The sequence below is a fragment of the Channa argus genome, chromosome 12 (genome assembly GCF_033026475.1).
Source record: "Channa argus isolate prfri chromosome 12, Channa argus male v1.0, whole genome shotgun sequence".
NCBI classification, from domain to species: Eukaryota; Metazoa; Chordata; class Actinopteri; order Anabantiformes; family Channidae; genus Channa; species Channa argus.
Genome location: NC_090208.1, coordinates 19,454,213 through 19,469,676, shown reverse-complemented (window position 1 = coordinate 19,469,676; position 15,464 = coordinate 19,454,213). Strand labels below are relative to the sequence as shown.

The following is a 15,464-nucleotide window of genomic DNA, read 5'->3' as shown; positions in this document are numbered from 1 at the left end:
TGACGCACAGCACTCTGAGGAGACCACAACGCGTTTCTTTTTGCACACTTTACAATCAGGGGAGAGCGCGAACGCAGTCCCCCACTACCACAAATTATGCAGTCGAGATTCCCACATTTGGGGAATTCGCAGGGGTCAGCACAACCGGAGTGCAATGGCTGAGCCTCGCCCTGGGTGAACCACCTTCTTGATCATGGTATCTCCCCTGCCAGGTAAGTATGAGTTGGACAGGCCAGAGACAAGCGGGGCATTCCTAGAGGCAGCAGCTTCGCTGACGGTGCTTTCGACGCATAGTCCCAGGGTCCGGCCCCTTCAGCATGAGCTGGCCTTCGTCTGCTGCTCCAGTTAGCCTAGGCTGTGTGGTGCTATAAACTAAGCGTGCTGGCAATGACGGTGCTTTCCACGCATAGTCCCAGGGTCCGGCCCCTTCAGCATGAGCTGGCCTTCGTCTGCTGCCTCAATTAACCTAGGCTGTGTGGTGCTATAAACTAAGCGTGCTGGCAATGGAAGACTTGTGTAAAGATGCAAAGACAGAACAAACTCAGAGAGGAGAGCACACGACTCGAGCTTGCCCATGCCCACTCCCTCTTGACAGCTGGCTCTTTCGCCTCACTGAACATACAGCTGTCACGGCAACACCGCTGGCTTTGCGGGGCGTGGCGGAAAAAGCCAAAAGCGGCGTGACGCACCGCACTCTGAGGAGACCACAAAGCGTTTCTTTTTGCACACTTTACAATCAGGGGAGAGCGCGAACGCAGTCCCCCACTACCACAAATTATGCAGTCGAGATTCCCACATTTGGGGAATTCGCAGGGGTCAGCACAACCGGAGTGCAATGGCTGAGCCTCGCCCTGGGTGAACCACCTTCTTGATCATGGTATCTCCCCTGCCAGGTAAGTATGAGTTGCACAGGCCAGAGACAAGCGGGGCATTCCTAGAGGCAGCAGCTTCGCTGACGGTGCTTTCCACGCATAGTCCCAGGGTCCGGCCCCTTCAGCATGAGCTGGCCTTCGTCTGCTGTTCCAGTGGATGGAAAGTTGCAAACACTGCCTCAATTAGCCTAGGCTGTGTAGTGCTATAAATTAAGCGTGCTGGCAATGGAAGACTTGTGTAAAGATGCAAAGACAGAACAAACTCAGAGAGGAGAGCACACGACTCGAGCTGGCCCATGCCCACTCCCTCTTGACAGCTGGCTCTTTCGCCTCACTGAACACACAGCTGTCACGGCAACACCGCTGGCTTTGCGGGGCGTGGCGGAAAAAGCCAAAAGCGGCGTGACCCACAGCACTCTGAGAAGGACCACAACGCGTTTGTCTTTGCACACTTTACAATCAGGGGAGAGCGCGAACGCAGTCCCCCACTACCACAAATTATGCAGTCGAGATTCCCACATTTGGGGAATTCGCAGGGGTCAGCACAACCGGAGTGCAATGGCTGAGCCTCGCCCTGGGTGAACCACCTTCTTGATCATGGTATCTCCCCTGCCAGGTAAGTATGAGTAGCACAGGCCAGAGACAAGCGAGGCCTTCCTAGAGGTAGCAGCTTCGCTGACGGTGCTTTCGACGCATAGTCCCAGGGTCCGGCCCCTTCAGCATGAGCTGGCCTTCGTCTGCTGCTCCAGTGGATGGAAAGTTGCAAACACTGCCTCAATTAGCCTAGGCTGTGTAGTGCTATAAATTAAGCGTGCTGGCAATGGAAGACTTGTGTAAAGATGCAAAGACAGAACAAACTCAGAGAGGAGAGCACACGACTCGAGCTGGCCCATGCCCACTCCCTCTTGACAGCTGGCTCTTTCGCCTCACTGAACACACAGCTGTCACGGCAATACCGCTGGCTTTGCGGGGCGTGGCGGAAAAAGCCAAAAGCGGCGTGACCCACAGCACTCTGAGAAGGACCACAACGCGTTTGTCTTTGCACACTTTACAATCAGGGGAGAGCGCGAACGCAGTCCCCCACTACCACAAATTATGCAGTCGAGATTCCCACATTTGGGGAATTCGCAGGGGTCAGCACAACCGGAGTGCAATGGCTGAGCCTCGCCCTGGGTGAACCACCTTCTTGATCATGGTATCTCCCCTGCCAGGTAAGTATGAGTTGCACAGGCCAGAGACAAGCGAGGCATTCCTAGAGGTAGCAGCTTCGCTGACGGTGCTTTCCACGCATAGTCCCAGGGTCCGGCCCCTTCAGCATGAGCTGGCCTTCGTCTGCTGCTCCATTTAGCCTAGGCTGTGTGGTGCTATAAACTAAGCGTGCTGGCAATGACGGTGCTTTCCACGCATAGTCCCAGGGTCCGGCCCCTTCAGCATGAGCTGGCCTTCGTCTGCTGCCTCAATTAACCTAGGCTGTGTGGTGCTATAAACTAAGCGTGCTGGCAATGGAAGACTTGTGTAAAGATGCAAAGACAGAACAAACTCAGAGAGGAGAGCACACGACTCGAGCTTGCCCATGCCCACTCCCTCTTGACAGCTGGCTCTTTCGCCTCACTGAACACACAGCTGTCACGGCAACACCGCTGGCTTTGCGGGGCGTGGCGGAAAAAGCCAAAAGCGGCGTGACGCACAGCACTCTGAGGAGGAACACAACGCGTTTCTCTTTGCACACTTCACAATCAGGGGAGAGCGCGAACGCAGTACTACCACAAATTATGCAGTAGAGATTCCCACATTTGGGGAATTCGCAGGGGTCAGTACAACCGGAGTGCAATGGCTGAGCCTCGCCCTGGGTGAACCACCTTCTTGATCATGGTATCTCCCCTGCCAGGTAAGTATAAGTTGCACAAGCCAGAGACAAGCGGGGCATTCCTAGAGGCAGCAGCTTCGCTGACGGTGCTTTCCACGCATAGTCCCAGGGTCCGGCCCCTTCAGCATGAGCTGGCCTTCGTCTGCTGCTCCAGTGGATGGAAAGTTGCAAACACTGCCTCAATTAGCCTAGGCTGTGTGGTGCTATAAACTAAGCGTGCAGGCAATGGAAGACTTGTGTAAAGATGCAAAGACAGAACAAACTCAGAGAGGAGAGCACACAACTCGAGCTTGCCCATGCCCACTCCCTCTTGACAGCTGGCTCTTTCGCCTCACTGAACACACAGCTGTCACGGCAACACCGCTTGCTTTGCGGGGCGTGGCGGAAAAAGCCAAAAGCGGCGTGACGCACAGCACTCTGAGGAGACCACAACGCGTTTCTTTTTGCACACTTTACAATCAGGGGAGAGCGCGAACGCAGTCCCCCACTACCACAAATTATGCAGTCGAGATTCCCACATTTGGGGAATTCGCAGGGGTCAGCACAACCGGAGTGCAATGGCTGAGCCTCGCCCTGGGTGAACCACCTTCTTGATCATGGTATCTCCCCTGCCAGGTAAGTATGAGTTGCACAGGCCAGAGACAAGCGGGGCATTCCTAGAGGCAGCAGCTTCGCTGACGGTGCTTTCCACGCATAGTCCCAGGGTCCGGCCCCTTCAGCATGAGCTGGCCTTCGTCTGCTGCTCCAGTGGATGGAAAGTTGCAAACATTGCCTCAATTAACCTAGGCTGTGTGGTGCTATAAACTAAGCGTGCAGGCAATGGAAGACTTGTGTAAAGATGCAAAGACAGAACAAACTCAGAGAGGAGAGCACACGACTCGAGCTGGCCAATGCCCACTCCCTCTTGACAGCTGGCTCTTTCGCCTCACTGAACACACAGCTGTCACGGCAACACCGCTGGCTTTGCGGGGCGTGGCGGAAAAAGCCAAAAGCGGCGTGACCCACAGCACTCTGAGAAGGACCACAACGCGTTTGTCTTTGCACACTTTACAATCAGGGGAGAGCGCGAACGCAGTCCCCCACTACCACAAATTATGCAGTCGAGATTCCCACATTTGGGGAATTCGCAGGGGTCAGCACAACCGGAGTGCAATGGCTGAGCCTCGCCCTGGGTGAACCACCTTCTTGATCATGGTATCTCCCCTGCCAGGTAAGTATGAGTTGCACAGGCCAGAGACAAGCGAGGCATTCCTAGAGGTAGCAGCTTCGCTGACGGTGCTTTCCACGCATAGTCCCAGGGTCCGGCCCCTTCAGCATGAGCTGGCCTTCGTCTGCTGCTCCATTTAGCCTAGGCTGTGTGGTGCTATAAACTAAGCGTGCTGGCAATGACGGTGCTTTCCACGCATAGTCCCAGGGTCCGGCCCCTTCAGCATGAGCTGGCCTACGTCTGCTGCCTCAATTAACCTAGGCTGTGTGGTGCTATAAACTAAGCGTGCTGGCAATGGAAGACTTGTGTAAAGATGCAAAGACAGAACAAACTCAGAGAGGAGAGCACACGACTCGAGCTTGCCCATGCCCACTCCCTCTTGACAGCTGGCTCTTTCGCCTCACTGAACACACAGCTGTCACGGCAACACCGCTGGCTTTGCGGGGCGTGGCGGAAAAAGCCAAAAGCAGCGTGACGCACAGCACTTTGAGGGGGACCGCAAAAGCCTTGGAGGCCGACGCGTTTGTCTTTGCACACTTTACAATCAGGGGAGAGCGCGAACGCAGTCCCCCACTACCACAAATTATGCAGTCGAGATTCCCACATTTGGGGAATTCGCAGGGGTCAGCACAACCGGAGTGCAATGGCTGAGCCTCGCCCTGGGTGAACCACCTTCTTGATCATGGTATCTCCCCTGCCAGGTAAGTATGAGTTGCACAGGCCAGAGACAAGCGGGGCATTCCTAGAGGCAGCAGCTTCGCTGACGGTGCTTTCCACGCATAGTCCCAGGGTCCGGCCCCTTCAGCATGAGCTGGCCTTCGTCTGCTGTTCCAGTGGATGGAAAGTTGCAAACACTGCCTCAATTAGCCTAGGCTGTGTAGTGCTATAAATTAAGCGTGCTGGCAATGGAAGACTTGTGTAAAGATGCAAAGACAGAACAAACTCAGAGAGGAGAGCACACGACTCGAGCTGGCCCATGCCCACTCCCTCTTGACAGCTGGCTCTTTCGCCTCACTGAACACACAGCTGTCACGGCAACACCGCTGGCTTTGCGGGGCGTGGCGGAAAAAGCCAAAAGCGGCGTGACCCACAGCACTCTGAGAAGGACCACAACGCGTTTGTCTTTGCACACTTTACAATCAGGGGAGAGCGCGAACGCAGTCCCCCACTACCACAAATTATGCAGTCGAGATTCCCACATTTGGGGAATTCGCAGGGGTCAGCACAACCGGAGTGCAATGGCTGAGCCTCGCCCTGGGTGAACCACCTTCTTGATCATGGTATCTCCCCTGCCAGGTAAGTATGAGTAGCACAGGCCAGAGACAAGCGAGGCATTCCTAGAGGTAGCAGCTTCGCTGACGGTGCTTTCGACGCATAGTCCCAGGGTCCGGCCCCTTCAGCATGAGCTGGCCTTCGTCTGCTGCTCCAGTGGATGGAAAGTTGCAAACACTGCCTCAATTAGCCTAGGCTGTGTAGTGCTATAAATTAAGCGTGCTGGCAATGGAAGACTTGTGTAAAGATGCAAAGACAGAACAAACTCAGAGAGGAGAGCACACGACTCGAGCTGGCCCATGCACACTCCCTCTTGACAGCTGGCTCTTTCGCCTCACTGAACACACAGCTGTCACGGCAACACCGCTGGCTTTGCGGGGCGTGGCGGAAAAAGCCAAAAGCGGCGTGACCCACAGCACTCTGAGAAGGACCACAACGCGTTTGTCTTTGCACACTTTACAATCAGGGGAGAGCGCGAACGCAGTCCCCCACTACCACAAATTATGCAGTCGAGATTCCCACATTTGGGGAATTCGCAGGGGTCAGTACAACCGGAGTGCAATGGCTGAGCCTCGCCCTGGGTGAACCACCTTCTTGATCATGGTATCTCCCCTGCCAGGTAAGTATAAGTTGCACAAGCCAGAGACAAGCGGGGCATTCCTAGAGGCAGCAGCTTCGCTGACGGTGCTTTCCACGCATAGTCCCAGGGTCCGGCCCCTTCAGCATGAGCTGGCCTTCGTCTGCTGCTCCAGTGGATGGAAAGTTGCAAACACTGCCTCAATTAGCCTAGGCTGTGTGGTGCTATAAACTAAGCGTGCAGGCAATGGAAGACTTGTGTAAAGATGCAAAGACAGAACAAACTCAGAGAGGAGAGCACACAACTCGAGCTTGCCCATGCCCACTCCCTCTTGACAGCTGGCTCTTTCGCCTCACTGAACACACAGCTGTCACGGCAACACCGCTTGCTTTGCGGGGCGTGGCGGAAAAAGCCAAAAGCGGCGTGACGCACAGCACTCTGAGGAGACCACAACGCGTTTCTTTTTGCACACTTTACAATCAGGGGAGAGCGCGAACGCAGTCCCCCACTACCACAAATTATGCAGTCGAGATTCCCACATTTGGGGAATTCGCAGGGGTCAGCACAACCGGAGTGCAATGGCTGAGCCTCGCCCTGGGTGAACCACCTTCTTGATCATGGTATCTCCCCTGCCAGGTAAGTATGAGTTGCACAGGCCAGAGACAAGCGGGGCATTCCTAGAGGCAGCAGCTTCGCTGACGGTGCTTTCCACGCATAGTCCCAGGGTCCGGCCCCTTCAGCATGAGCTGGCCTTCGTCTGCTGCTCCAGTGGATGGAAAGTTGCAAACATTGCCTCAATTAACCTAGGCTGTGTGGTGCTATAAACTAAGCGTGCAGGCAATGGAAGACTTGTGTAAAGATGCAAAGACAGAACAAACTCAGAGAGGAGAGCACACGACTCGAGCTGGCCAATGCCCACTCCCTCTTGACAGCTGGCTCTTTCGCCTCACTGAACACACAGCTGTCACGGCAACACCGCTGGCTTTGCGGGGCGTGGCGGAAAAAGCCAAAAGCGGCGTGACCCACAGCACTCTGAGAAGGACCACAACGCGTTTGTCTTTGCACACTTTACAATCAGGGGAGAGCGCGAACGCAGTCCCCCACTACCACAAATTATGCAGTCGAGATTCCCACATTTGGGGAATTCGCAGGGGTCAGCACAACCGGAGTGCAATGGCTGAGCCTCGCCCTGGGTGAACCACCTTCTTGATCATGGTATCTCCCCTGCCAGGTAAGTATGAGTTGCACAGGCCAGAGACAAGCGAGGCATTCCTAGAGGTAGCAGCTTCGCTGACGGTGCTTTCCACGCATAGTCCCAGGGTCCGGCCCCTTCAGCATGAGCTGGCCTTCGTCTGCTGCTCCATTTAGCCTAGGCTGTGTGGTGCTATAAACTAAGCGTGCTGGCAATGACGGTGCTTTCCACGCATAGTCCCAGGGTCCGGCCCCTTCAGCATGAGCTGGCCTACGTCTGCTGCCTCAATTAACCTAGGCTGTGTGGTGCTATAAACTAAGCGTGCTGGCAATGGAAGACTTGTGTAAAGATGCAAAGACAGAACAAACTCAGAGAGGAGAGCACACGACTCGAGCTTGCCCATGCCCACTCCCTCTTGACAGCTGGCTCTTTCGCCTCACTGAACACACAGCTGTCACGGCAACACCGCTGGCTTTGCGGGGCGTGGCGGAAAAAGCCAAAAGCAGCGTGACGCACAGCACTTTGAGGGGGACCGCAAAAGCCTTGGAGGCCGACGCGTTTGTCTTTGCACACTTTACAATCAGGGGAGAGCGCGAACGCAGTCCCCCACTACCACAAATTATGCAGTCGAGATTCCCACATTTGGGGAATTCGCAGGGGTCAGCACAACCGGAGTGCAATGGCTGAGCCTCGCCCTGGGTGAACCACCTTCTTGATCATGGTATCTCCCCTGCCAGGTAAGTATGAGTTGCACAGGCCAGAGACAAGCGGGGCATTCCTAGAGGCAGCAGCTTCGCTGACGGTGCTTTCCACGCATAGTCCCAGGGTCCGGCCCCTTCAGCATGAGCTGGCCTTCGTCTGCTGTTCCAGTGGATGGAAAGTTGCAAACACTGCCTCAATTAGCCTAGGCTGTGTAGTGCTATAAATTAAGCGTGCTGGCAATGGAAGACTTGTGTAAAGATGCAAAGACAGAACAAACTCAGAGAGGAGAGCACACGACTCGAGCTGGCCCATGCCCACTCCCTCTTGACAGCTGGCTCTTTCGCCTCACTGAACACACAGCTGTCACGGCAACACCGCTGGCTTTGCGGGGCGTGGCGGAAAAAGCCAAAAGCGGCGTGACCCACAGCACTCTGAGAAGGACCACAACGCGTTTGTCTTTGCACACTTTACAATCAGGGGAGAGCGCGAACGCAGTCCCCCACTACCACAAATTATGCAGTCGAGATTCCCACATTTGGGGAATTCGCAGGGGTCAGCACAACCGGAGTGCAATGGCTGAGCCTCGCCCTGGGTGAACCACCTTCTTGATCATGGTATCTCCCCTGCCAGGTAAGTATGAGTAGCACAGGCCAGAGACAAGCGAGGCATTCCTAGAGGTAGCAGCTTCGCTGACGGTGCTTTCGACGCATAGTCCCAGGGTCCGGCCCCTTCAGCATGAGCTGGCCTTCGTCTGCTGCTCCAGTGGATGGAAAGTTGCAAACACTGCCTCAATTAGCCTAGGCTGTGTAGTGCTATAAATTAAGCGTGCTGGCAATGGAAGACTTGTGTAAAGATGCAAAGACAGAACAAACTCAGAGAGGAGAGCACACGACTCGAGCTGGCCCATGCCCACTCCCTCTTGACAGCTGGCTCTTTCGCCTCACTGAACACACAGCTGTCACGGCAACACCGCTGGCTTTGCGGGGCGTGGCGGAAAAAGCCAAAAGCGGCGTGACCCACAGCACTCTGAGAAGGACCACAACGCGTTTGTCTTTGCACACTTTACAATCAGGGGAGAGCGCGAACGCAGTCCCCCACTACCACAAATTATGCAGTCGAGATTCCCACATTTGGGGAATTCGCAGGGGTCAGCACAACCGGAGTGCAATGGCTGAGCCTCGCCCTGGGTGAACCACCTTCTTGATCATGGTATCTCCCCTGCCAGGTAAGTATGAGTTGCACAGGCCAGAGACAAGCGAGGCATTCCTAGAGGTAGCAGCTTCGCTGACGGTGCTTTCCACGCATAGTCCCAGGGTCCGGCCCCTTCAGCATGAGCTGGCCTTCGTCTGCTGCTCCATTTAGCCTAGGCTGTGTGGTGCTATAAACTAAGCGTGCTGGCAATGACGGTGCTTTCCACGCATAGTCCCAGGGTCCGGCCCCTTCAGCATGAGCTGGCCTACGTCTGCTGCCTCAATTAACCTAGGCTGTGTGGTGCTATAAACTAAGCGTGCTGGCAATGGAAGACTTGTGTAAAGATGCAAAGACAGAACAAACTCAGAGAGGAGAGCACACGACTCGAGCTTGCCCATGCCCACTCCCTCTTGACAGCTGGCTCTTTCGCCTCACTGAACACACAGCTGTCACGGCAACACCGCTGGCTTTGCGGGGCGTGGCGGAAAAAGCCAAAAGCGGCGTGACGCACAGCACTTTGAGGGGGACCGCAAAAGCCTTGGAGGCCGACGCGTTTGTCTTTGCACACTTTACAATCAGGGGAGAGCGCGAACGCAGTCCCCCACTACCACAAATTATGCAGTCGAGATTCCCACATTTGGGGAATTCGCAGGGGTCAGCACAACCGGAGTGCAATGGCTGAGCCTCGCCCTGGGTGAACCACCTTCTTGATCATGGTATCTCCCCTGCCAGGTAAGTATAAGTTGCACAGGCCAGAGACAAGCAGGGCATTCCTAGAGGCAGCAGCTTCGCTGACGGTGCTTTCCACGCATAGTCCCAGGGTCCGGCCCCTTCAGCATGAGCTGGCCTTCGTCTGCTGCTCCAGTGGATGGAAAGTTGCAAACACTGCCTCAATTAGCCTAGGCTGTGTGGTGCTATAAACTAAGCGTGCAGGCAATGGAAGACTTGTGTAAAGATGCAAAGACAGAACAAACTCAGAGAGGAGAGCACACAACTCGAGCTTGCCCATGCCCACTCCCTCTTGACAGCTGGCTCTTTCGCCTCACTGAACACACAGCTGTCACGGCAACACCGCTGGCTTTGCGGGGCGTGGCGGAAAAAGCCAAAAGCGGCGTGACGCACAGCACTCTGAGGAGACCACAACGCGTTTCTTTTTGCACACTTTACAATCAGGGGAGAGCGCGAACGCAGTCCCCCACTACCACAAATTATGCAGTCGAGATTCCCACATTTGGGGAATTCGCAGGGGTCAGCACAACCGGAGTGCAATGGCTGAGCCTCGCCCTGGGTGAACCACCTTCTTGATCATGGTATCTCCCCTGCCAGGTAAGTATGAGTTGGACAGGCCAGAGACAAGCGGGGCATTCCTAGAGGCAGCAGCTTCGCTGACGGTGCTTTCGACGCATAGTCCCAGGGTCCGGCCCCTTCAGCATGAGCTGGCCTTCGTCTGCTGCTCCAGTTAGCCTAGGCTGTGTGGTGCTATAAACTAAGCGTGCTGGCAATGACGGTGCTTTCCACGCATAGTCCCAGGGTCCGGCCCCTTCAGCATGAGCTGGCCTTCGTCTGCTGCCTCAATTAACCTAGGCTGTGTGGTGCTATAAACTAAGCGTGCTGGCAATGGAAGACTTGTGTAAAGATGCAAAGACAGAACAAACTCAGAGAGGAGAGCACACGACTCGAGCTTGCCCATGCCCACTCCCTCTTGACAGCTGGCTCTTTCGCCTCACTGAACATACAGCTGTCACGGCAACACCGCTGGCTTTGCGGGGCGTGGCGGAAAAAGCCAAAAGCGGCGTGACGCACCGCACTCTGAGGAGACCACAAAGCGTTTCTTTTTGCACACTTTACAATCAGGGGAGAGCGCGAACGCAGTCCCCCACTACCACAAATTATGCAGTCAAGATTCCCACATTTGGGGAATTCGCAGGGGTCAGCACAACCGGAGTGCAATGGCTGAGCCTCGCCCTGGGTGAACCACCTTCTTGATCATGGTATCTCCCCTGCCAGGTAAGTATGAGTTGCACAGGCCAGAGACAAGCGGGGCATTCCTAGAGGCAGCAGCTTCGCTGACGGTGCTTTCCACGCATAGTCCCAGGGTCCGGCCCCTTCAGCATGAGCTGGCCTTCGTCTGCTGTTCCAGTGGATGGAAAGTTGCAAACACTGCCTCAATTAGCCTAGGCTGTGTAGTGCTATAAATTAAGCGTGCTGGCAATGGAAGACTTGTGTAAAGATGCAAAGACAGAACAAACTCAGAGAGGAGAGCACACGACTCGAGCTGGCCCATGCCCACTCCCTCTTGACAGCTGGCTCTTTCGCCTCACTGAACACACAGCTGTCACGGCAACACCGCTGGCTTTGCGGGGCGTGGCGGAAAAAGCCAAAAGCGGCGTGACCCACAGCACTCTGAGAAGGACCACAACGCGTTTGTCTTTGCACACTTTACAATCAGGGGAGAGCGCGAACGCAGTCCCCCACTACCACAAATTATGCAGTCGAGATTCCCACATTTGGGGAATTCGCAGGGGTCAGCACAACCGGAGTGCAATGGCTGAGCCTCGCCCTGGGTGAACCACCTTCTTGATCATGGTATCTCCCCTGCCAGGTAAGTATGAGTAGCACAGGCCAGAGACAAGCGAGGCATTCCTAGAGGTAGCAGCTTCGCTGACGGTGCTTTCGACGCATAGTCCCAGGGTCCGGCCCCTTCAGCATGAGCTGGCCTTCGTCTGCTGCTCCAGTGGATGGAAAGTTGCAAACACTGCCTCAATTAGCCTAGGCTGTGTAGTGCTATAAATTAAGCGTGCTGGCAATGGAAGACTTGTGTAAAGATGCAAAGACAGAACAAACTCAGAGAGGAGAGCACACGACTCGAGCTGGCCCATGCCCACTCCCTCTTGACAGCTGGCTCTTTCGCCTCACTGAACACACAGCTGTCACGGCAACACCGCTGGCTTTGCGGGGCGTGGCGGAAAAAGCCAAAAGCGGCGTGACCCACAGCACTCTGAGAAGGACCACAACGCGTTTGTCTTTGCACACTTTACAATCAGGGGAGAGCGCGAACGCAGTCCCCCACTACCACAAATTATGCAGTCGAGATTCCCACATTTGGGGAATTCGCAGGGGTCAGCACAACCGGAGTGCAATGGCTGAGCCTCGCCCTGGGTGAACCACCTTCTTGATCATGGTATCTCCCCTGCCAGGTAAGTATGAGTTGCACAGGCCAGAGACAAGCGAGGCATTCCTAGAGGTAGCAGCTTCGCTGACGGTGCTTTCCACGCATAGTCCCAGGGTCCGGCCCCTTCAGCATGAGCTGGCCTTCGTCTGCTGCTCCATTTAGCCTAGGCTGTGTGGTGCTATAAACTAAGCGTGCTGGCAATGACGGTGCTTTCCACGCATAGTCCCAGGGTCCGGCCCCTTCAGCATGAGCTGGCCTACGTCTGCTGCCTCAATTAACCTAGGCTGTGTGGTGCTATAAACTAAGCGTGCTGGCAATGGAAGACTTGTGTAAAGATGCAAAGACAGAACAAACTCAGAGAGGAGAGCACACGACTCGAGCTTGCCCATGCCCACTCCCTCTTGACAGCTGGCTCTTTCGCCTCACTGAACACACAGCTGTCACGGCAACACCGCTGGCTTTGCGGGGCGTGGCGGAAAAAGCCAAAAGCGGCGTGACGCACAGCACTTTGAGGGGGACCGCAAAAGCCTTGGAGGCCGACGCGTTTGTCTTTGCACACTTTACAATCAGGGGAGAGCGCGAACGCAGTCCCCCACTACCACAAATTATGCAGTCGAGATTCCCACATTTGGGGAATTCGCAGGGGTCAGCACAACCGGAGTGCAATGGCTGAGCCTCGCCCTGGGTGAACCACCTTCTTGATCATGGTATCTCCCCTGCCAGGTAAGTATGAGTAGCACAGGCCAGAGACAAGCGAGGCATTCCTAGAGGTAGCAGCTTCGCTGACGGTGCTTTCGACGCATAGTCCCAGGGTCCGGCCCCTTCAGCATGAGCTGGCCTTCGTCTGCTGCTCCAGTGGATGGAAAGTTGCAAACACTGCCTCAATTAGCCTAGGCTGTGTAGTGCTATAAATTAAGCGTGCTGGCAATGGAAGACTTGTGTAAAGATGCAAAGACAGAACAAACTCAGAGAGGAGAGCACACGACTCGAGCTGGCCCATGCCCACTCCCTCTTGACAGCTGGCTCTTTCGCCTCACTGAACACACAGCTGTCACGGCAACACCGCTGGCTTTGCGGGGCGTGGCGGAAAAAGCCAAAAGCGGCGTGACGCACAGCACTCTGAGGAGACCACAACGCGTTTCTTTTTGCACACTTTACAATCAGGGGAGAGCGCGAACGCAGTCCCCCACTACCACAAATTATGCAGTCGAGATTCCCACATTTGGGGAATTCGCAGGGGTCAGCACAACCGGAGTGCAATGGCTGAGCCTCGCCCTGGGTGAACCACCTTCTTGATCATGGTATCTCCCCTGCCAGGTAAGTATGAGTTGGACAGGCCAGAGACAAGCGGGGCATTCCTAGAGGCAGCAGCTTCGCTGACGGTGCTTTCGACGCATAGTCCCAGGGTCCGGCCCCTTCAGCATGAGCTGGCCTTCGTCTGCTGCTCCAGTTAGCCTAGGCTGTGTGGTGCTATAAACTAAGCGTGCTGGCAATGACGGTGCTTTCCACGCATAGTCCCAGGGTCCGGCCCCTTCAGCATGAGCTGGCCTTCGTCTGCTGCCTCAATTAACCTAGGCTGTGTGGTGCTATAAACTAAGCGTGCTGGCAATGGAAGACTTGTGTAAAGATGCAAAGACAGAACAAACTCAGAGAGGAGAGCACACGACTCGAGCTTGCCCATGCCCACTCCCTCTTGACAGCTGGCTCTTTCGCCTCACTGAACATACAGCTGTCACGGCAACACCGCTGGCTTTGCGGGGCGTGGCGGAAAAAGCCAAAAGCGGCGTGACGCACCGCACTCTGAGGAGACCACAAAGCGTTTCTTTTTGCACACTTTACAATCAGGGGAGAGCGCGAACGCAGTCCCCCACTACCACAAATTATGCAGTCGAGATTCCCACATTTGGGGAATTCGCAGGGGTCAGCACAACCGGAGTGCAATGGCTGAGCCTCGCCCTGGGTGAACCACCTTCTTGATCATGGTATCTCCCCTGCCAGGTAAGTATGAGTTGCACAGGCCAGAGACAAGCGGGGCATTCCTAGAGGCAGCAGCTTCGCTGACGGTGCTTTCCACGCATAGTCCCAGGGTCCGGCCCCTTCAGCATGAGCTGGCCTTCGTCTGCTGTTCCAGTGGATGGAAAGTTGCAAACACTGCCTCAATTAGCCTAGGCTGTGTAGTGCTATAAATTAAGCGTGCTGGCAATGGAAGACTTGTGTAAAGATGCAAAGACAGAACAAACTCAGAGAGGAGAGCACACGACTCGAGCTGGCCCATGCCCACTCCCTCTTGACAGCTGGCTCTTTCGCCTCACTGAACACACAGCTGTCACGGCAACACCGCTGGCTTTGCGGGGCGTGGCGGAAAAAGCCAAAAGCGGCGTGACCCACAGCACTCTGAGAAGGACCACAACGCGTTTGTCTTTGCACACTTTACAATCAGGGGAGAGCGCGAACGCAGTCCCCCACTACCACAAATTATGCAGTCGAGATTCCCACATTTGGGGAATTCGCAGGGGTCAGCACAACCGGAGTGCAATGGCTGAGCCTCGCCCTGGGTGAACCACCTTCTTGATCATGGTATCTCCCCTGCCAGGTAAGTATGAGTAGCACAGGCCAGAGACAAGCGAGGCATTCCTAGAGGTAGCAGCTTCGCTGACGGTGCTTTCGACGCATAGTCCCAGGGTCCGGCCCCTTCAGCATGAGCTGGCCTTCGTCTGCTGCTCCAGTGGATGGAAAGTTGCAAACACTGCCTCAATTAGCCTAGGCTGTGTAGTGCTATAAATTAAGCGTGCTGGCAATGGAAGACTTGTGTAAAGATGCAAAGACAGAACAAACTCAGAGAGGAGAGCACACGACTCGAGCTGGCCCATGCCCACTCCCTCTTGACAGCTGGCTCTTTCGCCTCACTGAACACACAGCTGTCACGGCAACACCGCTGGCTTTGCGGGGCGTGGCGGAAAAAGCCAAAAGCGGCGTGACCCACAGCACTCTGAGAAGGACCACAACGCGTTTGTCTTTGCACACTTTACAATCAGGGGAGAGCGCGAACGCAGTCCCCCACTACCACAAATTATGCAGTCGAGATTCCCACATTTGGGGAATTCGCAGGGGTCAGCACAACCGGAGTGCAATGGCTGAGCCTCGCCCTGGGTGAACCACCTTCTTGATCATGGTATCTCCCCTGCCAGGTAAGTATGAGTTGCACAGGCCAGAGACAAGCGAGGCATTCCTAGAGGTAGCAGCTTCGCTGACGGTGCTTTCCACGCATAGTCCCAGGGTCCGGCCCCTTCAGCATGAGCTGGCCTTCGTCTGCTGCTCCATTTAGCCTAGGCTGTGTGGTGCTATAAACTAAGCGTGCTGGCAATGACGGTGCTTTCCACGCATAGTCCCAGGGTCCGGCCCCTTCAGCATG

The 15,464-nt window shown here is 55.3% G+C and overlaps 24 non-coding genes and 1 pseudogene across 24 annotated transcripts; all 25 read right to left on the bottom strand.

The window, feature by feature from the left end:
• Positions 1-56: 56 nt before the first annotated feature.
• Positions 57-220, bottom strand: LOC137138462 (U1 spliceosomal RNA). Its single transcript, XR_010916011.1, has one exon. It is a non-coding gene; the product is annotated as a U1 spliceosomal RNA (small nuclear RNA).
• A 517-nt stretch (positions 221-737) lies between these two features.
• Positions 738-901, bottom strand: LOC137138461 (U1 spliceosomal RNA). The gene has a single exon (XR_010916010.1). It is a non-coding gene; the product is annotated as a U1 spliceosomal RNA (small nuclear RNA).
• Positions 902-1,332: 431 nt separating this feature from the next.
• On the bottom strand, positions 1,333-1,496 carry LOC137138460 (U1 spliceosomal RNA). The gene has a single exon (XR_010916009.1). It is a non-coding gene; the product is annotated as a U1 spliceosomal RNA (small nuclear RNA).
• Positions 1,497-1,927: 431 nt separating this feature from the next.
• Positions 1,928-2,091, bottom strand: LOC137138459 (U1 spliceosomal RNA). Its single transcript, XR_010916008.1, has one exon. It is a non-coding gene; the product is annotated as a U1 spliceosomal RNA (small nuclear RNA).
• A 523-nt stretch (positions 2,092-2,614) lies between these two features.
• LOC137138664 (U1 spliceosomal RNA) lies at positions 2,615-2,768 on the bottom strand (annotated as a pseudogene).
• A 430-nt stretch (positions 2,769-3,198) lies between these two features.
• Positions 3,199-3,362, bottom strand: LOC137138458 (U1 spliceosomal RNA). The gene has a single exon (XR_010916007.1). It is a non-coding gene; the product is annotated as a U1 spliceosomal RNA (small nuclear RNA).
• Positions 3,363-3,793: 431 nt separating this feature from the next.
• LOC137138457 (U1 spliceosomal RNA) lies at positions 3,794-3,957 on the bottom strand. Its single transcript, XR_010916006.1, has one exon. It is a non-coding gene; the product is annotated as a U1 spliceosomal RNA (small nuclear RNA).
• Positions 3,958-4,491: 534 nt separating this feature from the next.
• LOC137138456 (U1 spliceosomal RNA) lies at positions 4,492-4,655 on the bottom strand. The gene has a single exon (XR_010916005.1). It is a non-coding gene; the product is annotated as a U1 spliceosomal RNA (small nuclear RNA).
• A 431-nt stretch (positions 4,656-5,086) lies between these two features.
• LOC137138455 (U1 spliceosomal RNA) lies at positions 5,087-5,250 on the bottom strand. Its single transcript, XR_010916004.1, has one exon. It is a non-coding gene; the product is annotated as a U1 spliceosomal RNA (small nuclear RNA).
• Positions 5,251-5,681: 431 nt separating this feature from the next.
• On the bottom strand, positions 5,682-5,845 carry LOC137138551 (U1 spliceosomal RNA). The gene has a single exon (XR_010916097.1). It is a non-coding gene; the product is annotated as a U1 spliceosomal RNA (small nuclear RNA).
• Positions 5,846-6,275: 430 nt separating this feature from the next.
• Positions 6,276-6,439, bottom strand: LOC137138454 (U1 spliceosomal RNA). The gene has a single exon (XR_010916003.1). It is a non-coding gene; the product is annotated as a U1 spliceosomal RNA (small nuclear RNA).
• Positions 6,440-6,870: 431 nt separating this feature from the next.
• On the bottom strand, positions 6,871-7,034 carry LOC137138452 (U1 spliceosomal RNA). The gene has a single exon (XR_010916001.1). It is a non-coding gene; the product is annotated as a U1 spliceosomal RNA (small nuclear RNA).
• Positions 7,035-7,568: 534 nt separating this feature from the next.
• LOC137138451 (U1 spliceosomal RNA) lies at positions 7,569-7,732 on the bottom strand. Its single transcript, XR_010916000.1, has one exon. It is a non-coding gene; the product is annotated as a U1 spliceosomal RNA (small nuclear RNA).
• Positions 7,733-8,163: 431 nt separating this feature from the next.
• LOC137138450 (U1 spliceosomal RNA) lies at positions 8,164-8,327 on the bottom strand. Its single transcript, XR_010915999.1, has one exon. It is a non-coding gene; the product is annotated as a U1 spliceosomal RNA (small nuclear RNA).
• Positions 8,328-8,758: 431 nt separating this feature from the next.
• LOC137138449 (U1 spliceosomal RNA) lies at positions 8,759-8,922 on the bottom strand. Its single transcript, XR_010915998.1, has one exon. It is a non-coding gene; the product is annotated as a U1 spliceosomal RNA (small nuclear RNA).
• A 534-nt stretch (positions 8,923-9,456) lies between these two features.
• On the bottom strand, positions 9,457-9,620 carry LOC137138448 (U1 spliceosomal RNA). The gene has a single exon (XR_010915997.1). It is a non-coding gene; the product is annotated as a U1 spliceosomal RNA (small nuclear RNA).
• A 430-nt stretch (positions 9,621-10,050) lies between these two features.
• On the bottom strand, positions 10,051-10,214 carry LOC137138447 (U1 spliceosomal RNA). Its single transcript, XR_010915996.1, has one exon. It is a non-coding gene; the product is annotated as a U1 spliceosomal RNA (small nuclear RNA).
• A 517-nt stretch (positions 10,215-10,731) lies between these two features.
• LOC137138549 (U1 spliceosomal RNA) lies at positions 10,732-10,895 on the bottom strand. The gene has a single exon (XR_010916095.1). It is a non-coding gene; the product is annotated as a U1 spliceosomal RNA (small nuclear RNA).
• Positions 10,896-11,326: 431 nt separating this feature from the next.
• Positions 11,327-11,490, bottom strand: LOC137138446 (U1 spliceosomal RNA). Its single transcript, XR_010915995.1, has one exon. It is a non-coding gene; the product is annotated as a U1 spliceosomal RNA (small nuclear RNA).
• Positions 11,491-11,921: 431 nt separating this feature from the next.
• LOC137138445 (U1 spliceosomal RNA) lies at positions 11,922-12,085 on the bottom strand. Its single transcript, XR_010915994.1, has one exon. It is a non-coding gene; the product is annotated as a U1 spliceosomal RNA (small nuclear RNA).
• Positions 12,086-12,619: 534 nt separating this feature from the next.
• On the bottom strand, positions 12,620-12,783 carry LOC137138444 (U1 spliceosomal RNA). The gene has a single exon (XR_010915993.1). It is a non-coding gene; the product is annotated as a U1 spliceosomal RNA (small nuclear RNA).
• A 430-nt stretch (positions 12,784-13,213) lies between these two features.
• On the bottom strand, positions 13,214-13,377 carry LOC137138443 (U1 spliceosomal RNA). Its single transcript, XR_010915992.1, has one exon. It is a non-coding gene; the product is annotated as a U1 spliceosomal RNA (small nuclear RNA).
• A 517-nt stretch (positions 13,378-13,894) lies between these two features.
• Positions 13,895-14,058, bottom strand: LOC137138441 (U1 spliceosomal RNA). The gene has a single exon (XR_010915990.1). It is a non-coding gene; the product is annotated as a U1 spliceosomal RNA (small nuclear RNA).
• A 431-nt stretch (positions 14,059-14,489) lies between these two features.
• Positions 14,490-14,653, bottom strand: LOC137138440 (U1 spliceosomal RNA). Its single transcript, XR_010915989.1, has one exon. It is a non-coding gene; the product is annotated as a U1 spliceosomal RNA (small nuclear RNA).
• Positions 14,654-15,084: 431 nt separating this feature from the next.
• LOC137138439 (U1 spliceosomal RNA) lies at positions 15,085-15,248 on the bottom strand. Its single transcript, XR_010915988.1, has one exon. It is a non-coding gene; the product is annotated as a U1 spliceosomal RNA (small nuclear RNA).
• Between the last annotated feature and the right edge of the window lie 216 nt (positions 15,249-15,464).